This window comes from Pan troglodytes, chromosome 10 (assembly GCF_028858775.2).
Source record: "Pan troglodytes isolate AG18354 chromosome 10, NHGRI_mPanTro3-v2.0_pri, whole genome shotgun sequence".
NCBI classification, from domain to species: Eukaryota; Metazoa; Chordata; class Mammalia; order Primates; family Hominidae; genus Pan; species Pan troglodytes.
Window position 1 is genome coordinate 40,660,228 of NC_072408.2, and position 22,536 is coordinate 40,682,763.

The 22,536-nt window shown below is 34.2% G+C and overlaps 1 pseudogene; it reads left to right on the forward strand.

Annotated features, from left to right (window-relative positions):
- Positions 1-1,034: 1,034 nt before the first annotated feature.
- On the forward strand, positions 1,035-1,993 carry LOC104001524 (olfactory receptor 10A2-like; annotated as a pseudogene).
- The last annotated feature ends 20,543 nt before the right edge of the window (positions 1,994-22,536 follow it).

A 22,536-nucleotide genomic window follows, 5' to 3' on the forward strand; every position in this document is an offset into this window, starting at 1 on the left:
GAGGCTACTATGTTCCCTGCACTGTGCCTACCAATATTACAAAGGCCTAATTAGTCACTGTCCATTTGAGGAGCTTAGAAAGGATTACTATGGCAAACATCCATAGAGTTTATAATAATTTCAATTGTATGATGGGTTCCAATTAGAAACTTTTAGTTTTATGCATTGGAACAGGTGATATAACTGACAGCAATAGGTATCTCTGGAAATGTCTTTAACAACTGAAAACCAACTTGCACATTAAACACTCATTGTTTTTAATATACTCCTCTTGAGACAAATATAATTAAGCTGCACAGTGGATGTATTCCCTATGGTCTCTAGTAGAAATACAAATACTGCCTATTCTATCACCGTGCTATAATTTAGAGCCATAGGAAGTCTAGGAGCCCAAAAAGGAAAAGAAAGTTTACCTTGTGGTCCTAGGTATGTTCTCCTATTTGTAATTTCTTGCAAATTTACACTGAGGTTGTAGAAAGGAGATTATGTTGATTTTGGCTTTCTTGGATCTTAGCTTTGTAATTATTTGCTTATTCTATTCAGATCAAATAAAATATGTATATAAATACATAGATAAACAGCTGGAAATATATTCCCTTTTAAGCTCTTAAGTGTAGCTTTAAGGAAGGTTATAGAATTTGGAAGACCAGAGTATAACACCTTTACATCTGAATCTATTAATTTTTATGTGACTCCTTTAAAATTATAAGTCTTCATATATTGCTTGCATAATAGCTTCTGTATATAATTAGTGATAAGACGAAAACAAAAAATTCAGAATATGCAACTTAAAAACCATTGTTTTCTCTAAATGTTTGTGAAAATAGCATATAATCCATAACTCAAAATCAGGAAGAAATATGTATTCAATGTAATTATGTAGTTGTTTAGAAAGATTTAACAGAAGAAATCCAGGTGTCTAGATCCTCATCTCAGACTACTGATTCTAGGAAAGCTCCTTTGCTGTGGTTCAGTAGAGAGATGTGTTAGGTGACTGCATTCCCATTAACCTGCCTTCTCTGTTGTCTTCACAGATGTTTAGCTCTGAGCCCACCATAGATGGAAATCAGTCCCTGTGTGCCAAATTCACATTTGTGGCTTTTTCTTCTATAGAAGAATTACAGCTTGTACTCTTCATTGTGTTCTTAATCATCACTTATGTACTATAGGAGGAAATCTCATCATCATCTCCCTGATCTGGATCACCCCTGCCCTGCATACTCCAATGTATTTCTTCCTGGTGAACCTCTCATTTCTGGAGATGTGCTGTACCACCAGTGTGGTGCCTCATGCTGGTGCACCTGCTGGTGGAGACCAAAACCATAAGTGTGGGTGGCTGTGCAACCCAGATGTACGTATTTGCCATCTTGGGACTGACAGAATGCTGCTTGCTAGCAGCTATGGCTTACGATCGCTTTGTAACTATTTGTTACCCACTGCATTACACTCTCTTCATGGGCCCTCGTGTTTGTTTGAAATTGGCTGCAGCATCTTGGTTCACCGGAGTGGTGGTGGAGTCAGCCCAGATCACCCTGATCTTCACTTTGCCTTTCTGTGGAACAGGAAAGATTCAACACTTTTTTGTGATATAATGCCTATACTGAAACTGGCTTGTATTGATACCTCCCAAATTGAAATTGTGATGTTTTCTCTCTCCGTGCTATTTATTGTGAGTCCTTGTTTCCTCATTCTGTGCTCCCACATGCACATCCTTGTGACCATCTTGAGAATCCCTTCAGCAGCTGGAAGACACAAAGCTTTCTCCACTTGTTCTTCTCATATCTTGGTTGTTTCTCTGTTCTATGGCACTGCCTTGTTCACTTATCTGCAACCTAAGACTGCACACACTCCAGAAACAGACAAAGCAACTGCACATATGTACACAATGGTCACACCTGCTTTGAATCCTGTTATCTATACCTTGAGGAACAAGGAAGTAAAGGAAGCCTTTCAAAGGATAACCCAAAGGAACTCTGTTAGACAAATGGCCTAAACCAGCCATAGTAGCTGAAACCTATGCTACTGTAACCTAACCTACCTCTCTGTAGAGAGGTTACCCGATTTTATGATTCTTCTACCAACATATTCTTTTATTAAAGCATTTATAGCCTAGCTACCAAAAAACATTTGGATTTGTCACACATTTTTCAATGTCTATAAGTAAAAGGAAACTACACAGTAGATTCATTCAATTGTTAATCATTCATTCATTCAACAGTATTTACAGGGCATCTCATGTGTCAAGCTACCATTTTCTCCTTCTCCAGTGGTAATAGCATTAAGTCCAGTATGTTTCATGCCATTTTCCTGAGGAAAATGAAATATCCTTTATGAGTATAAAACAAAAAATGAAACAAACAGGAAGTAATACTATTTTAGTATCAAATATAGTCTATTAGAACTTAAGTTCTTAAGTGGAGTATGCTCCTTTAATTAGTGTGCTCTCTGTACATCTTAAGGTCATACATATTAAATAACCAACTGTTAATGAGTGGTGTAGACCATGAAAGAACTTTAAATATTTAGCTTGTAAATCAGTGAGAGACCTGAATTCTTTATCTGAAACATGAGTTTTTCTTTGCTCTTATCCACCTGTTTTTTGTTGGTTTGTTTATTTGTTTTTCATGTGAGTAAAGACTTAGGGAAATGTCTCCCTTTGAGACATACAATCTTATTACACCTATTGTAAACCCTGTTTACATGTATTGATTTAAATGTAATTTTCTTTTGTCACTGTGTATATATTCTAGCTAATATATATTGTTTTTGTCTCTTTGAATAATAAAAAGCAAGCCTTCTATAAGACACTAACACAAAGAACTTTAAAAAACTGTTGGTTTCTTATGGCAACTTTAGAGAAGTTGACAAAAATGTAAATGTTCAGAGACATTTTGTCAACCTGAAAGTTTTCTGGTTTTATCTTAGTGTTGATACTCTAGAGTCAAACTCTAATACAAGTGCAATTAATTTATTTGAAAGAAGCTTGGAAGTGGGAAAACGATACACATGAGTTAAGAAAAACAGTGTGTCCATTATTATGTCAGGTTCCATAAATAACCACTAAAATTTAATCTTGTGAAGGAAATAGGAGAAGAGGTTTTGGGTATAGACTACCAGGGGAGCAACGGCAATACAGCTGGCCCCTTTCTGAAGAGGTTCTCAACACTGAAGTAAGGTAGACTTAACGTGCTGCAAGAAAATGATGCATATTATTATTGGGAAACCTAATAGCTTTTGTGGAATAACATGCAATCATATTGACAGAATTGCATTGTTAACTACATATTATCACTGTCTGGGATTCACTCAGTAAAGAAATGTGCCCTTTTCTCTCCCTCATTCATGACATATCAATTCACAGGAGAATATAAGGTCTAAAAATATTTGGCATTGCCTGAGTTTTGAATTAAATGTATGAGATTGAAAAATTTTAAATTCTCTCAATTTTAATAACTAATAGATATCTGAAGGTTATAAAATTGACAGAGACAAAGCATAAAAAGGGGGAATTAAAAGAGCAATATTACACCTACAATCATCTGATCTTTCACAAAATGAACAAAAAGAAGCAATGGGGAAAAGATTCCCTATTCAATAAATGGTGCAGGGATAACTGGCTAGCCCTATGCAGAAGATTGAAACTGGACCCCTTCCTTAAGCCATATACAAAAATTAACTCAAGATGGATTAAAGACTTAAATGTAAAACCCAAAACTATAAAAACCTTGGAAGACAACCTAGGCAATACCATTCAGGACTTAAGCACGGGCAAACATTTCATGACAAAGATGACAAAAGCAATTGCAACAAAAGAAAAAATTGACAAATGGGATCTAAATAAACTAAAGAGCTTCTGCACAGTAAAAGAAACTCAACAGAGTAAACAGACAACCTACAGAATTGGAGAAAACTTTTCAAAATATGCATCTGAAAAAGGTCTAATATCCAGCATCTGTGAGAACTTAAACAAATTTATAAGAAAAAAAAAACGAACAACCCTATTAAAAAGTGGGCAAAGGATATGAACAGACACTTCTCAAAAGAAGACATACATGTAGCCCATAATCATAGAAGAAAAGCTAAACATCACTGATCACTAGAGAAATGCAAATCAAACCCACAATGAAATACCATTTCATACCACTCAGAATGGCGATTATTAAAGAGTTAAAAAAATAACAGTTGCTGGGGAGGTTGTGGAGAAAAAGGAATGCTTTTACACTCTCAATGTTGGTGAGAGTGTAAATTAGTTCAACCATTGTGGAAGACATTGTGGTGATTCCTCAAAGACCTAAAGAGAGAAATACCACTCAGTCCTGCAATTCCATTACTGGGCATATACACAAAGGAATATAAATCATTCTATTATAAAGACACATGCACGTGTATGTTCATTGCAGCACTATTCACAATAGCAAAGACACGGAATCGACCTAAATACCCATCAGTGATAGACTGGATGAAGAAAATACAGTACATGTATGCCTTGGAATACTATGCAACCATAAAAACAACAACATCATGTCCTTTGCAGTGACATGGATGGAGCTGGATGCCATTATCCTTAGCAAACTAATGCAGAAACAGAAAACCAAAAACCACATCTTCTCACTTATAAGTGGGATCTAAATAATGAGAACAAATAGACACATAGAGGGGAAAAATATACACTAGGATCTATCTGAGGGTGGAGGGTAGGAGGAGGGAGAGGATCAGACAAAATAACTAATGGATACTAGGCTTAATACCTGGGCAATAACAAATCTGTACAACAAACCCCCCATGACACACGTTTACCTATGCAACAAACCTGCACATGTACCCCTGAACTTAAAATAAATGTATTTTAAAAAACACAGACATGGAAATATTAATTCAGTCACGTGGTATTATTGTACCTAACCCCACCCCAATCCTAAAATCAACTAATCGATATGCATTTTGAGTTTCAGAAATTTGATAGAAAATTAGAAATATATAAAATACTAAATCAGTACATTTGCTTGACACCCATCTAACCTGATTTATAATAAGGACATTTATTCACCCAGTCATAGTGGCTCATGCTTATAATTCCAGCACTTTGGGAGCCTGAAGTTGGAGGATTGCTTGACTTGAGCCCAGGAGGTTCCAGGTTGCAGTGCGCTATGGTCACGCTACTGCACTTTAGCCTGGGTAACAGAGTGAGACTCTGTCTCAAAAAGAAGAAGGAGAAGGAGAAGGAGAAGGAAGAAATGTATTCTATTTATGTTTACTCTGCTTTTGTTTCTACATTCTTATTACTCCTAATGTGAGAGGCACTTTTTGAATCTTTGACTCCTTAGCAGTCATTCTCCCTTCACCTTGTTTCTCACTAAAGAAACACACCTTGCCAATTCTCCAACTACATGTTAGCAGCAGAGAACATGGGGGTAGGCATGTGACCAAGGCCTCACAGAAGAGATTGGCTCAAAGTCTGATACATGACTCAGGTCCACTTAAACGAAGTTGAATTTTCACTTAAGAAAATAGAAGTGCTATCTTTTCCATTAGATTTGAACCTGAGAGGATATAACTGTGGATCTTCTGAGACTGTAGCACAACCAAAGAGAGTAACTCTGCAGTAATATCAATAGGAAGAAAATACTACCTAGAACTGTGTAAGTTTTGAGTCATGATGTCATAGAAGCCTGTGAACCCAGCTTTAGTTATGCACTGGAATTTTCTGTGACATGAGATAATAACTTCCTCCTACTGTTTTATCATTTGCTTACATCACTCTGAGTTAAGGATTTTTTAATCAGTAACTAAAAAATGGCTATATAATAATTCAAAAGCCATTTTAACTAAAGTTCTGGAGAATTGGTTTTTTTACTCCATCTATTATTCTAGAAAAGATTAATTATTACTATAGATTATTCTTCTAGTTTGATAAATCTTCATATGATTATATTGTTCTGTAATTTCCCCTACAAATTTCATGAATAAAATAAATTTTATTAATTTTATTATTTAATCAAACATATCTAATATATTAATAGATACACCCTTTAAGAATAATTCAAAAATAATGCAAATTAGTTCAACAAATAGTATTCATATATTACAAGATAAACAAGTCATTCATTTGTTTGGCAGAATTCCTACTGATTTTAACTTTATTTTATGAGGTTTTTCTATTTTCCACAGAAGGAAAGGGCTGGAAAAATCATATAATGCAAAAGTTCTCTTTGTGATATGATTCCCTGAACTGAAGAAAAATTTTCCAAATACACAAACCAAAACATATGATTAGCATCCATACCATTTTTAGGGTGGTAATACATGCAGTGTGATTATGTTTTAATTTTTGAAAATTTAAAATACTGCTTTAAAAAGATTCAAAAAATAATGTCTTCTCAGTTTCTGCATACACTTTTCATCGCCTAAAAGTAGGTGTCAAATATCTGTTATTATTTATTGATTGATCTGGCAATATTGATTAATCTAGTAACAATAATGATTACCCAAAATAGTATTTTGTACACTCACAAACTTTTCACTAAATTATACGTTTTCAATTTTTAAAATACAATCAATTTAAGTTACTAATTGCCAAATAAATGCCTTATAAGAAGGAAATTGCTATATAATGATACACCCTACTATTCAAAGAAATTCAGAGGCAGCTTATATCCCCATAGGTGTAGGACAGTGACATGCTCATGAAAAGCTACCTAACAGTGCCATCTGGTGGAGAGAACGTATAGTGATTGTATATGAATATATGTCATGTCTGAACTTATTTTTTTGGTATCAACTTTTATTTTAAGTCCCAGGGTACATGTGCAGGATATGCAGGTTTGTTAGTTTTTAATAAGTAACTAAAATAATTCAAAAGACATTTTAACTAAAGTTCTAGAGACAGTTTTTTTACTCCATCTTTCTATTATTCTAGAAAAGATTAATTATTACTATAGATTATTCTTCTAGTTTGACATATCTTCATATGACTACATTGTTCTGTGATTTCCCCTACAAATTTCATGAATGAAAATAAATTTTATTAATTTTATTATTTAATCAAACATATCATATATTAATACATACATCTTTTAAGAATAATTCAAAAATAATACAAATTAATTCAACAAATAGTATTCATATATTACAAGATAAACAAGTCAACCATTTGTTTGGCAGAATTTTTAGTTACTGATTAAAAACAGGTAAACGTGTGCCATGGTGGTTTGCTGCACAGATCAACCCATCATCCATTAGCTATTCTTCCTGATGCTCTCCCTCCTCACGCCCTCCCAACAGACCCCAGTGTGTGGTGTTCCCCACCATGTATCCATATGATCGCATGTCTGAACATTTTTAAACTTTAAAAAAAACCTGACACTTTGTGACATTTTAGCTTTCAGTATAATGTGACAAATGCAATTTTATTAACAGTATTGCATTTGTTTAAGCAATTTAAAATTTATACAAAGAAATAGAATTATTCCTTCCTTTGCTCAGTTGTGTGTGTATACCAGATGAAGAACATGTCAAATATGACTCATTTTCTGTCGTCTAACTCTATTTTTGTCCATAGAATTTATAACTCTCTCTCCCCAATAACACAAACTGCTTGAGAGGAGAATCAGCTTTTCTCATGTCCATCAGTGATTTCCACAGTGTTCAGTCCAAAAGGTCTATTGGTTATATCCCCATCCTTAAAGAAGGGCCTAAACCATACTAAATAAGTACTTGTAAAATAAATGAATGAATGAATATTGTGTTAAATTCTAGGTATTGCTTCATTTGAAAGGCCCAGATAATATGGTAGAGTACATTCATAGGGGTGGCCAGTATTGTCATATTCAGCCATGACAGATAAGATGTAACTGAAGTCATTATGAAAGTTGAATGTTATACCAGAAGACTGAAGTCATTGCCATTACACGGTTAACAGATGTATCAAGAGGTTTGATTTATTCTCAAGGATACATAGAGTATAATGAAAAACAATGGGATGTGAGGAAAATTTTCTAAGAAGCAGAGTTTTTTGAAAATGAAATAAACTGCCTTCAAAAATATAAGACTCTGCACTGATGAAGCTATTCAAGTGAATTCTAATTGGTTACTGATTTAGAATGCATACAGATAGTATTCATTTTGAATTATTTGTTAGATTATTTAAGACCCATCTATGACATAACACAGAATCTTTTGCATTTGAAGGTATTAAACACTTAAGGTACTTAAGAGAGCACCTAAAATTTAAATCTCAAGGTTTTTTATTCTCACCTGGTTGTCATTTCCTATCTTTAGGTAGAATATGGTTTCCAGTCTTTTGGGGGATTATTTATATGCATGAATTCTATAATTCAGACAATTATAATTAAACACTTCTTTAAGAATAATTAATTTCTGTCCCATAATCATCTGATACTTCTTATCAAGACTAAAATTATTTTATTTAACTAAAAACGACACCAAGAGTATCCACCCACTTTAAGAGATACCTTTAAAATTTAAAACACGATTTCTCACTTAATAAAACTACCCCCACCTCTGTGAGATACGAGATTCTGGGAAATGTAAAAGAAATAATTTGAATCATGACTTAATTATTGGGGGTCTAAAATTAGCCTCAATTAGGAAGTATAAAATATTTTATTCTTTATCAACAGTTAGCAACTGCCTTGTTTTCCTTTTAATTATTCTGAATAGATAAGTAGAAAGACAATATTGCACTGTTTTTGGTAGGTTGCAGGTTCAGCATTCTCATCATTTTAATCTTTTTTTCATATTTACCAATTTTATTCATCATAGTCAGGGAATTCCTTCCCATAATTATTTTCCTGGAGTTATCCCTAGCACGACAAGAGGAAACCTTTTTTAGAAGATGCTGAGTATAACAGATGCCTTTGGGAAAACTTGGACAAGGATATTTTTTGGTAGCTATTCCTCAAATCCTGTGTATACTCAATTACTATGATAAGTTGCTTGTGATGTAATTTGATATTTATCTCATATAAAGTTCAATGGGCATTAATGGTAACATTATTTCATTATTCTGTTGTGTGGCTGCTCTGGTTAAATAATAATGCATTATACCACATAGTGTCGAATATAATTCAAACCAGAACTATTCAATCTGATCAACTAAACAATAGCCATAAGGCAATAAATGCATACAGTATCTATACATCTGATGTGAGCTGAAGGAAATAAAAATAAGAGTATTTTACACAGGCGAAGTGAAGATTGTAACATGTTTATTTGCCTAATATCTTCTTTGAATTCTTCAAAAAAATCTTGGTAGTATCCTAACAGAAATTGTTTAAATTGCATTCTGCAATTCAAACTGAGTTAAAAAAATATTTAAAATGCCAAGGAATTGGGTAAATTATCGTTTACATTTTACAATTAATTTTTCTAGAAGTAAGAGAACCTATAACACAAATTTGTCCATAGAGAAGGGGAACAGTTTTAGGAAGATATTTTTCCCCATTTATTCTATGTTATGTCTATTAAACCTAACAAATAATTAAAGAACAGCACTTTCACTGAAGGAATAATAAATGTAAATCAATTTAAAACTAACTTCTAGCTATTCAAGAATGTAAAATGTGGTAAACTAGAAGCTATACATTACACCTTCAAAAAGATTTAGAAAAAAGGAGAGAGAGAGACTTGTGGTTAAGGGCAGATGTAATTCTCCATAGAAGGAATAAGAAAATTGTGTTTGCAGATATATTAGTTACTTTTAACATACGGACTCTTTGGGAATTAACCTAATAATGTTGACATCCACCCAACAGAATCTTATGGTGTGTGTGTGCGTGTGTGTGTGTGTGTGTCAAGTATGAAAATATAAAGGAAATGCTAGTATCTTACCCTATATTTTTTAACATTTAATGTATCACTTAAAGCTGTCTCAAGCTTGAGCTGCACTGTAATCATTTAAGGAATTTCTTAAGGTTATTTTTAATTTTGTTCCTTACTATATTCACTTTTTAATAGGGCCCAATGAGACTGATTAAAATTATGAGTTATTTTATGCGGGCTTTATTTTAGGTAATTCACAGCAGGATACAAAAGTTTCATTCCACCAGTGGGAATCATGTGATTACTCTGGAGCAACCTATAGCTAATTACGGCAAAGCCAGATTAATTTGTATACTTGAGAAATTAGCTTCCCTATACCCAATTATACTTGAGACCAGCGGGTCTCATCTTCACATTAACCTTCTCAAAGTCACAAATCTCTCTTAGGTCTCCCCCTAACTGACACACTAAACTGTGAAAATAAAGTATCCGTTTACACGCCCAGAGGGACTCACACTATGTGGAAACCATCAGAGTAGAGCTGGTTCCAAACATGCTACTCTAAGAATGACTTCATCTTTAATTTAACATATTTGTATAAATATTCTCCCAGGACAAAGATGATTAATGACAACAATAAAGGAGTTCTATGTAAGTTTCTGGTTAGTCTCCAGGGTTTGTTACAATCAGGATGTAAATTTCTGTTAACAGGAGATTCCAGAAGTCACCCTAGACAATTTACATGAAAAATATATCTTAGAAAGATTTTCTTCTCTTCCATAATTAAGATGAGACTTTAAAAAAATGTTTATCAGAAAGTTTCCTCATCAATTTCATAAATTCTCAGGATTGGAGGGCAAAAAACTAGTTATTAAGAAATATTTTTCTCTTATCTAATCTAAACATGGGCAAAGTGTTATTAAAAAAAAGCATGGAATTTGGAATACAGAGAGTTGGATTATACTGGCGAATTTATACAAATAAGAAATAGGGACATAGACTAATCGTTTTACATTTTGTGGAGATCCTGTTTTAAAAGTCTTAAACATTCCAGCCTTATATTGCAGAATCTTTTAAAAACTAAGTTAAAGAATTCTAACCAATGCAACTCTATCTCCTATTCCATTCCCCAGGTTGCACCATAATCAACTCAAATGACCATGTACCTATCTTATTTATTCACTCATTTTTTGAAGCAAGCAAGACGCATTTTATTAGCCTATAACATTGTTCAGTAATAAAAATTTGATAGAACTAGACATTTTAGTAGAAATAAAACTATTGGCCAGGTGCAATGGCTCAAGCCTGTAATCCCAGCACTTTGGGAGGCCGAGGCCGGCTGATCACCTGAGGTCAGGAGTTCAAGACCAGCCTGGCCAACATAGTGAAACCCCGTCTCCGGGCATGATTGCGAGTGCCTGTAATCCCAGCTACTCGGGAGGTTGAGATGGCAGAATCGCTTGAACCCGGGAGACGGTGGTTGCAGTGAGCCGAAATCGCGCCACTGCACTCCAGCCTGGGCGGCTGAGCGAGACTCCGTCTCAAACAAACAAACAAAAAACTATTATAAATTGAGGGGTACACGTGCAGGTTTGTTATATAGGTAAATTGTTTCAGAGGAGTTTGGTATACAGATTATTTTGCCACCTAGATGATGAGTAGTCCCTGCTAAGTAGTTTTTAATTTTATATATCAATTTTTTAATTTTTTATTTCTGTATGTTTTTGGGGAACAGGTAGTATTTGGTTACATGAGTAAGTTCTTCAGTGGTGATTTGTGAGATTTTGGTGCACCCATTTACTAAGCAATATACATTGAGCCCAATTTGTAATCTTTTATCCCTCACCCCCTTCCCACCCTTTTCCCCAAGTCCCCAAAGTCCATTATATCATTCTTATGCCTTTGCATCCTCATAGCTTAAGACCCACTTATGAGTGAGAACATCCTATCTTATTTTAGAGTGGGAAAAAAAATCCAAAACAAAAGATTTGTCAATTCCTTTAAATTTCTCATTCTAGTCTCACAATCCTGGCTGTCAAAATAAATTTTCATTGTTAAATAAGTCTTCAAAAATAGCCGTATTTTTCTTCTTCTTGGTGCAATATACAATAGAAAAAAAACAGTAATAAAAATGTATCATTATAAACAGCATGGCAAAATATGTGTTAACTTTATTACATAAAAGGAGAAATTGACTATAATAAAAATCGTATTAGAAAATATCTATATATGCTTCTCACTGGAAACAGAACAAGTGGAAAAAATTAATAAGGAAATGTAGAAAATAGGAAAATTCAAAAAGTTTTTGTTATTTGAATATTAAAAAATTACCATACAAACAAAATCTTCCCCAAAATCTCAATTAAAATTATTAATTTAGTCACACATTATTAAAAAGTAACACTTATGAGATAAAACTATGTGGTAAAGATTGAATTTTCTGAAAAAAATATAAAACAGAAAAATAATTACAAAAGGAGAAAAAAGGAAAAGGGAACTAACAAATTTAAAAACAAAAACAAACAAACCTCATAAAAAACTCTTGAATCCACTAGCAAATAAAATCTGCAATTTTGAATAATTATGAAATAATGTTATATAGTAACGTATAAAATTATGAAAGGAAGATATGCCAATATTGAAAATATTATATATTTTAAATGCTTTTATTTTACAAAATTAAAATAAGCTAAATATTGAATTCAGGAAAAAAATAATAAAAGCAAGAATAGGGAATAGCGTTGCTTTCTCTATTAATGAACCACTTATTTCTCATAATTATATATTTATCCTCATATTGTCCTGAATCCAATTATCTTATGCTGCAGATGGAAGGCAAAGTACCAAAGTTGAAAGGTATAGTGAACAAGACAGTATACATCCTAGTGGTACGGTATAACAACAATATTGCAGAAGCTGAAATAAGATTTATATATATACTTTTTTAATGTTTATTTTTATTTTATGTTCCGGGGTACATGTGCAGGATGTGCAGGTTTGTTATACAGGTAAACGTGTGCCATAGTGATTTGCTGCACTTATCAACCCATCACCTAGGTATTAAGCCCAGCATGCATTAGCTATTTTTCCTAAAACTCTCCCTCCCCCGACCCCGCCCCAGGACACTGGCAGGCCCTAGCATGTGTTGTTCCCCTCCCTGTGCCCATGTGTTCTCATTATTCAGCTCCCACTTATACGTGAGAACGTGGGGTGTTTGGTTTTCTGTTTCTGCATTAGTTTGCTGAGAATGACAGCTTCCAGCTCCATCCACGTTCCTGCAAAGAACATGATCTCATTCCTTTTTATGGTGCATAGTATTACATGGTATGTATGGACCACATTTTCTTTATCTGGTCTATCATTGATGGGCATTTGGGTTGATTCCATGTCTTTGCTATTGTGAATAGCGCAGCAATGAACATATATGTGCATGTATCTTTGTAATAGAATGATTTTTATTCCTTTGGGTATAAACCCAGTAATGGGATTGCTAGGTCAAATGGCATTTCGGCTTCTAGATCTTTGAGGAATCACCACACCATCTTCCACAATACTTGAACTAATTTACATTCCCACCAACAGTGTAAAAATGTTCCTATTTCTCTGCAACCTCACCAGCATCTGTTGTTTCTTGATTTTTTAATAACTGCTATTCTGACTGGTGTGAGATGGTATCTCATTGTGGTTTTGATTTGCATTTCTCTAATGGTCAGTGATGTTGAGCTTTATTTCATGTTTGTTGGCTGAATGAATGTCTTCTTTTGAGAAGAGTCTGTTCATGTCATTTGCCTATTTTTTAACTGGGTCATTTTTATTTTTGTTATAAATTTGTTTAAGTTCCTTGTAGATTCTGAATATGAGACCTTTGTCAGATGGACAAATCGCAAAAATTTTCTCCCACTCTGTAGGTTGCCCGTTTGCTCTGATGATAGTCTCTTTTGATGTGCAGAAGCTCTTAGTAGTCAAATCATGAATGAACTCCCATTCACAATTGCTACGAAGGGAATAAAATACCTAGGAATACAGCTAACAAGGGAAGTGAAGAACCTCTTCAAGGAGAACTACAAACCACTGCTCAAGGAAATCAGAGAGGACACAAACATATGGAAAAACATTCCGTGCTCATGGATAGGAAGAATCAATATCGTGAATATGGCCATACTGCCCAAAGCAATTTACACATTCAGTGCTCTTCCCATTAAACTACCATTGACATTCTTCACAGAATTAGAAGAAGCTATTTTAAAATTCATTTGGAACCCAAAAAGAGCTTGTATAGCCAAGACAATCCTAAAGAGAAAGAACAAAGCTAGAGACATCATGCTACCAGATTTCAAACTATACTACAAGCCTACAGTAACCAAAACAGCATGGTACTGGTACGAAAACAGACACATAGAACAATGGAACAGAACAGACAACTCAGAAATAAGAACACATGTCTACAACCATCTGGTCTTTGAGAAACCTGACAAAAACAAGCAATAGGGAAAGGGTCCCCTATTTAATAAATGTTGCTGGGAGTACTGGCTAGTCATATGCAGAAAATTGAAAGTGGACCCCTGCCTTACACCTTATGCAAAATTTAACTCAGCACACATTAAAGACTTAAATATAAATCCCAAAACTATTCAAATCCTAGAAGAAGATCTAGGCAATACCATTCAGGACATAGGCACAGACAAAAATTTTATGACAAAATCGCCAGCAGTAATTGCAACAAAAGCAAGGATTTTTATATTTTTATTGTTGTTTTTAAATAATAATTTCATGCAGTTAACAAGGATTGTATTTTACATCTTGAAAATACCTAATTGCTCATAAAAATTTTCTATTTATTTATTTATAAATGTATGAATGCATTTCTTTATTCAATTATTTATTTCATTATGCACTTGTCACTTATACATAGAAACCAGCTGGAGGGGATCCCACAGGCCAAACTTAGGAAAATTTGAGCATCGAGATTGACAGTAAAATAGTGTAACCACTTGAATAATATAGGATGTCATTTTACACTGATCTACTTTATTACTTCATCTGTATTTGTTTATTTAATTTCAAAATAAATAATGTTTCACTTTGTATATGACAATTCTAGCAGAAACATCTGCATAAAGGGGTTAAATGAGAATTTTCAAGGACATGACAAAATGAATTCATGTGCCACCTACAATGAGAAGACAGTATCGCTTCTGTGATATTCCTGCAACAGATGTGCAAAGTGAATCTAATCATAAGGGCACTGCAGACAAATCCAAATTAATGAATATTTTATAAAGTACCTGGTCAATGATCTTAAAAATTTTCAATGTCATAAAAGTTAGAAAGACAAACAGAGTGTTTCATACTGAAAGAGAATAAAGAAAAATGACAAGTGGATGCAGTATCTGCTTCTAATACAGATCCTTTTGATATAAAAATGTATTACTGGGAAATTTGAGGCAACTTGAATAGAGTCCAAGGTTTAGATGACAATAATGTAACAACATTGGTCTCCTGATTTTCACGGTTGTATTAAGGATTATGTAAGAGAATATATTCTGCTAAAAAATAATCATTGAATTTTTGGGGGATGGTGATGCAGTGAATTATTATAATTTTATTTTGCCTCAGCATCCATTTTGAATATAAGTTTAACTTTTATACCAGAAGCAGAGCTCAGCCACCCTTGCCACTGTATCCAGTTCTACAGCTCCTCCCAATTCCTCAGTGTGATTAATCCAGATATCTGCCTGTAATTGGAACAACACAGTAAAGGTTGCTGCCTGGGCATTAGAAGTAGAACGTTATACCCAAATGACTCAAGCTGGTGTCCAGACTCAAGAATTTAGGGGCATCTACCCCACCTAGCATTGGATCAATAGTGCAGTAAAATTCAACAACTGTAAATATAAATGTCTCTAGTAACTGAACATAAAATGTGTGAAGCAAAACCTGACAGGTGAAAGGAGGAAAATAATTAAAATCACGGTAATAGATAGGGACTATAACATGCCTTTCTTAGTAAAATATAAAATAAATAGAAAAAAATCATTACTAATATAGAAGAGCCAAATGATAGTATCAACTACTTTAGTCTAACTGATATTTGTAGAATACTGCATTCAACAACTGAATTCTTTCAACAGCAACACTATTTTAAATTACACATAGAATGCTGAATAAAACATATCCTAAGCCATATACAAATTTTAATACATTTAAAAATAATTAAATCTTTCAGGGTATGTTTTTCTATCACACAACATTTAATTAGAAACTTTTTTAAAAGGATAGGTCAAAACAAGAACTTTAAAAAGTAATGAAAATAAATTAAATAATATTGAAAAATTACATCAAAATTATTTAGATGAAGCTAAAGCAGGGCTTAAAGAGAAATTTATAGCAATTACTGAATAAATAAAATAAAAAGATAAATTGAATATAATTGAGCTTCTATATTAAGAAACTAGAAAAAATAAGAAGAAAGAAAACGCAAAATAAGCAGAAGGAAGGCAACAAGATAAGAGTAGATGAAAGATAAGAGTAGACATCACCGAAATTTTTAAAAAGTAGAGAAAATTATTACATACAAAAAGCTATATGAAAACATCAGTAAAAATTGACAAAAATCTAAACTAATCGAAGATGAAATAAAGAGACCACAAATTAACCAGTATCAAGAATAAGATGGCATCACTACAGATCCACAGATATTAAAAGGTTATTAGGGACTACTGAAAACAGTGCCAGAAAAGTTCAGTGACATAAATGAAGTAAAATAAAATAATCCCTTAGAAGATAAAATCCTCCCAATTTACTCAAAAAGGAATAAACACTTAACATTCTAGGAAGATAGTGGATCAGGAAGCATCCAAAATCGATCTGTCTTCCTACCTAGACAATCATTGCATTGTCACACTCTATCTGATTTTAAGCATTTTGAAACACTGGAGTCTATTAAAGCCTTGCAACTTCCAGGGAGAAGACTTGGATGGTGAATTACGGTTATTTCTGGTCACTTTCAGCTCTTAGCACAGTAGTAGCTAGCTACCTATCTCCTATTCCCTCAGTCCCATGGCAGGCAGCTATGCATGTGTTCCTGGAGCAACATACACACAGTTTGCAGGAGCCAGAGTAGGCAAAAAGAACTCTGCTCCAAATAGCCAAGATCTGTGCTCTAATTACTAAAAGCTGCTTCTGATCACAGGCACAGACAAAGAAACATGGCCACTGTTGTTGCACTTCCCTTACTTGTGGCAAGCTCCTCCTTTCTGCATAAAGTGACTTCCAGAAGAGTGGAAGAACCAGCATCCTTTCTCTTTTCATTCTGTAGTTGATTTTCTGTTTTTTCTCTTTTGGGGAGCCAGATCAGGATGACTATGACATTCCAAAGCAACAGCCTACATGAGGGAAATTAAAAAGTCACCACAGATGTTCAGGGTGAGGTGCAGGCTCAATGAAAATCTGAGAAAACCTTAATTTTACACCTCAGGCTAATCGTTGGCACCAAGACAACATAAAACAATCAAAAAAGCAAAAAACAAAATAAAACATATACAACAACAACAAAATCTGGGTAAAGGGGAGAATCTGATTTCTAGACTTAGAACATTAGATTCAAATGTTTAGTTTTCAACACTAAAAAAATTACAAGGCATAAAAGAGACAGGAAAGTATGGTGTATTCAAAGGGGAAAAAAATAAAGCAACAGAAACCTTTTTGAAAACAGCATGATAGCAGATCTAATAGACAAAGACTGTAAAACAACTGTCTTAAAGATATTCATCAAGCTAAAGAAGAAATGGAGAAAGTCAAGAAAATAATAGATGAACAAAATTAAAATGTCAATAGAGAAATGGAAAACCAAAAGAGATCAAAAAGAAATTCTGGGGCTAAAAAGTAAAATTAAAATGAAAAATTCACTAGAGGGATTCAAAGGTATATTTGAGCAGGCAGAAGAAAGAATCAACAAATTTAAAGATAGAGCCATAAAAATTATTCAATCTGAGAAAGAGGAAAATAGACTGAAGGAAAGTGAAAAAATCCTAAACAGTCTGTGGGACACTAGTAAGCAGACAAACATATGCACTATGGGAGTTCCAGGAGGAGAAGATAGAAAGAGGCAGAGAGAATACGCAAACAAATAATGGCCAAAAACCCCAACTTTGGTGAAGAACATGAACATAAACATGCAAGATGCTCAACAAACTCCAAGAAAAATGAACTCAGAGACTCAGCTGAGGAATGTTATAATCAAACCATTGAAAGACAAAGCCAAAGAAGAATTTTGAAATCAACAAGAGAAAAGGGGCTAGTCACTTAAAAGTTATACTTAATAAGATTATAAGACTCTTTATCAGAATCTTTGGAAGTCAGAAAATGGTGGGTTGATATATTCAAAGTGCTAAAAGATTTTTTTAAAACTATTGTCAATCAAGAATCATATATCTGGTAAAATTATCTTTCAAAAATGAGAGCGAAATAAATATATTTCCAGACAATAAAAATCAATGAAGTTTGTAACCATTAGACCTGCCCCTGCAAGACATGCTAAAGTGCTGAAATAAAAGACACTTGAGAGTAATTCAGAGCCATATAAAAAGGTAAAAATCTCAGTAAAAGTAAATACATAGGAAATTATAAAAGCTAGTATTATTGTAACAATGATGTGTAACTCCACTTTTTGTTTTCTACATGATTCAAGAGAATAATATATTAGAAAAATGTTTAAGAGGTCAATGCATTAGAAAATCATTAGTTTATTTTTTGGAAACACGATGTATAAAAAAGTAATTTTATGATGTCAGCAACTGAAAGGTGTGGAGATGGATCTGTTAAAGAAGCTGAGCTTTTGTATGTTATTGAATTTGTGTGTTATTGAAGCTGGTATAAATTTAAATCAGCTGGTATAAATATTAAAAGTTTAGAATATTAGAGGTAATTCCCATGGTAACCACAAAAATATAACTAAAGAATATACATGAAAAAGTTAAACGGTAAAGGAATGTAAATGTTTCAGTAGAAAAAAAAAAGGCTAAACACCAAAAAAAAGTACTGCAGGAAAAATAGGATTTTTAAAAACTATAAGGCATATAGAAATAATAAAGTAACAGAAATAAGCCCATTCTTACTTTAAATGTAAATGATTAAACTCTCCAATCAGAAGAAAAAAACAAAAAAAGATTCAATTTTTCTGAAACAAAAGTGGTTTGCTGCTTGATGCACTAAAAGCTGATACTATGACACCAGGTTTTTGAGAAAAGAAAAGCTTTTTATTGCCAAGTTGACTCATAAGGAGACAGGAGTTGAGCTCAAGTCTTCCTCCCTGTGCTGGCTTTAAGGCAGTAATCTCATTAGAAAAGGTTTAGGGTGTTAATTCTGAAATTAGCAGGTGATTGATGAAAGGAAAGAGGAGGTCTGGAAAGTCCTTTGGTATGTGCAGTTATCTCTTCATACTACCTCATGCATTGCATATGCAAATTCGGGGGGAGTTAGTATAAAACATGCAGCGGAAATTAAGGCTGTGGTGACATCAGCAAGCTCATTATGTGCAAACTCTAGTTGGCCACTGATATGGTTTTGCTGTGTCCCTACCCAAATCTCATCTCGAATTGTAGCTCCCATAATTCCCATATGTTGTGGGAGGGACCCGGTGGGAGATAATTGAATTGTGGGGGTGGTTCTCCCATACTGTTCTTGTGGTAGTGAATAAGTCTCATGAGATCTGATGGTTTTATAATGGAGAAACCACTTGTGCTTGCTTGTGCCTTTCACCTTCCACCGTGATTGTGATGCCGCCCCAGCCATGTGGAACTGTGAGACTGAGAATGTGAGTCCATCAAACCTCTTTTTCTTTATAAATTACCCAATCTCAAGTACGTTTTTATGAGCAGTGTGAAAATGGACTAATACAGCCGTCTTGGTTCCAACTGACTTCAGCAAGTTTTTTCTTTATCTTACAGCGGAGAGAGTTTCAGCATTTCATCAAGTTGTTTATTTTCTTATCTGCTATCCTGAAAACTCAATAATTTCTATTAATTACTAGTTTCTTACTTTCAGGGCACAGTTTTAGTAAGTTGTTTCTCTTCTTATCTGCTATGCAGTAAGCCCAAGAATTTATTAATTTTTTTAACCCCTTGAAGCATGGTTCACAACTATATATTTTCCTACAAGGAACTCACTTTAGATCTAAAGAGAGAAATAGATTAAAAGTGAAATGATAGAAAAGTAATTAAAAGAAGGCAGGAGTGGCTCCACTAACATCAGAAAAATAGACTTTAAATTTTTAAAAATAACAAGAAAAAAGGAGGACATATCAATAAAAGTTTTAATACCACAAGAAGATAAAACAATTATAAACATTCACACAATCACAGACCATTAAAATATGTGAAGCAAAAATTGACAAATGAGGGAGGAGTCCTGGGACATCTCACGTATGTTCAGAATATGGAATTTAATCGCATAGTTTTGGTATAAAACCACTCATCTTCTGTACATTATGTCTCCAAGTCTAGAAACCCTCTGCTTTACACTTTCTGGGAAGCAAACCTCAAATCTGCGGTATGGGAGAAGCATCCAGCATCAAGGAGTGGAGGAAGGATCCACACAGAAATAGCATATTTACAAGGATTGTTCTTGAAAATTATGAAGATCATAAATCACAAAATCAATGCAACCTGAATAAGCTGTAAGTTTATTTCTCTTTCAAAAAATTGGAGTATTAAGGAAAAAGGGTGGAGATTATACAGTGGCTCTATATTCATCAACCTGCCCCTTCTAGTGTGTTACTTCACACCCTTCAACAGGGGGTTACTATCTTGTGAATAATTGCAAATATCACTCTGATATTTGCCAGCTCATCCTTACAAAGAGATAGAATTTACATATACTTCTCCATATTTTGAATCTAGTGTAGCCTTGAGAATTACATTGATTTCTTATAATGTTTCCTCTTTTTATATCTGCAGATTTGATTTTCTGAAATTCTATTAAGAATTGTTGTATCTATATTCATGAGAGATGGATATGTTTTCAAAGTAATGTTGGCCTCATGATGAGTTTAGATATATTATTTCTAACATATCTCTGGGAGTGTTATACACTATTTCTAATATAACTCTGGGAGAGTTAGAGTATAACTGGGTTCTTCTAAAAATACACCACTGAATAGATTCAAAACATTAAATATTTAGTAATAGATCTGACTAATGTGTAAGCTTTGTAGAGTTAAAAAAAAAAGTCAGCAAAATAAAAAGACAAGCCACAGGTTGAAAGGAAATTTTTGCAAAGTCATATCTGATAAAGGACTGTTACCAAAATATACAAACAACTGTTAAAACTCAACAATATGAAAGCAAGTAACTTAATATTAAAAATAGGCCACATAGCTTAACAGACACACAAAAAATAGCCAAATGTCAAATAAGCATATGAAAAGATGTTCTGCATCAAATGTCATCAGGGCAATGCAAACTAAAATAACACGATACTACCACACATCTATTAGAATGGCCAAAATCTAGAGCATTGGCAATGCAAAATACTGGTGAGGATATAGGGCAACAAGCATGTTCATTTATTTTTTATGGAAATGCAAAATGGCACGGCCACTTTGAAAGACAGGTTAGCCTTGTCTTACAAAACTAAATTCACTATTACAATATGACCCAGCCATCACACTGTGTGGTATTCACCCAAAAGAGTTGAAAACTTATATCCACGAAAAAACCTATGCCCTGATATCTGTAACACCTTTTTCATAATTACCAAAACAGAAGCAATCAAGATGCTCTTCAGTAGGTGAATGGATAAAGAAAGTGTAGCACATTTAGACAATAGAATATTATTCAACACTATACCCCAGATTGAGTTTTCTTTCCTAGGGCTTCGACTCAAAGCTTGGAATTGAGTTTGGGACAAAAGAACTGCTTCGGCGGGTTGTGTGGACACTTTGCAAGCCAAATGCTAAGGTGAAGCTGTGGAACTGAGTCCTCCTCCAACAAGGGAGAGAAAAGGGTGTCTTGTGAACTGGGTCCTGGCCTAGTATAATGTCTTCTCAAAGGAAAAAAGGCCTCTGGCATAGAGAAGCCCCTTCTACTTGCAGGAGCGTGTTATTAGGTTGGTGCAAAAGCATTCATGGTCCCCATCATGCTAAGTAATGTCAAATAACACAACTACTTTTGCACCAACCCACCAACTCCTGACCTGGTGGAGAAAAGAAAAAATACAGCTTAAAGTGCAGGGATGTGTTAAGTGCTGATGGGGTGAAGAAAAGAAAATAAAACATCTTAAGTACAGAGTTGGAAAGATGCCTGGGGGAAGAATCTCCTATTCTTATGCAAATGTGTTCCTCCAACAGGGAGAGAAATTTTACTTGCTGTTGGACTGGAGAGAAACTTTTCGATGCTGCTGGGAATGCTGGCCAGTGTGCTGTGTGGAGCCCTTGGGCCAGGTGCCCCAGCCCCAGCTGGGTGGGGAGGTGGGCAGGGAGTCACCACTCACCTATCTGTCTTGCATGCATGCCTGTGACCGTTGGGGTGGTGGTGGAACACCCCCAATATTGTAAAAGAAAAGATAGGTGCCATTACAATCCCCCCCAAAAGAAGGAAAATGCCATAGAAAAGACTGGGTTGGACAGAGGTTGACATTCGCAATCCCCAAGGCAACGGAAGTGGAGGGTCACAGTTTTCTCTACCTTCAGAAGATGTCTGAGGGCAAGAAAAAGCTGAGAAACAAAAGGGAAAGAGGTTTTGTGGGGGATTCTGCATT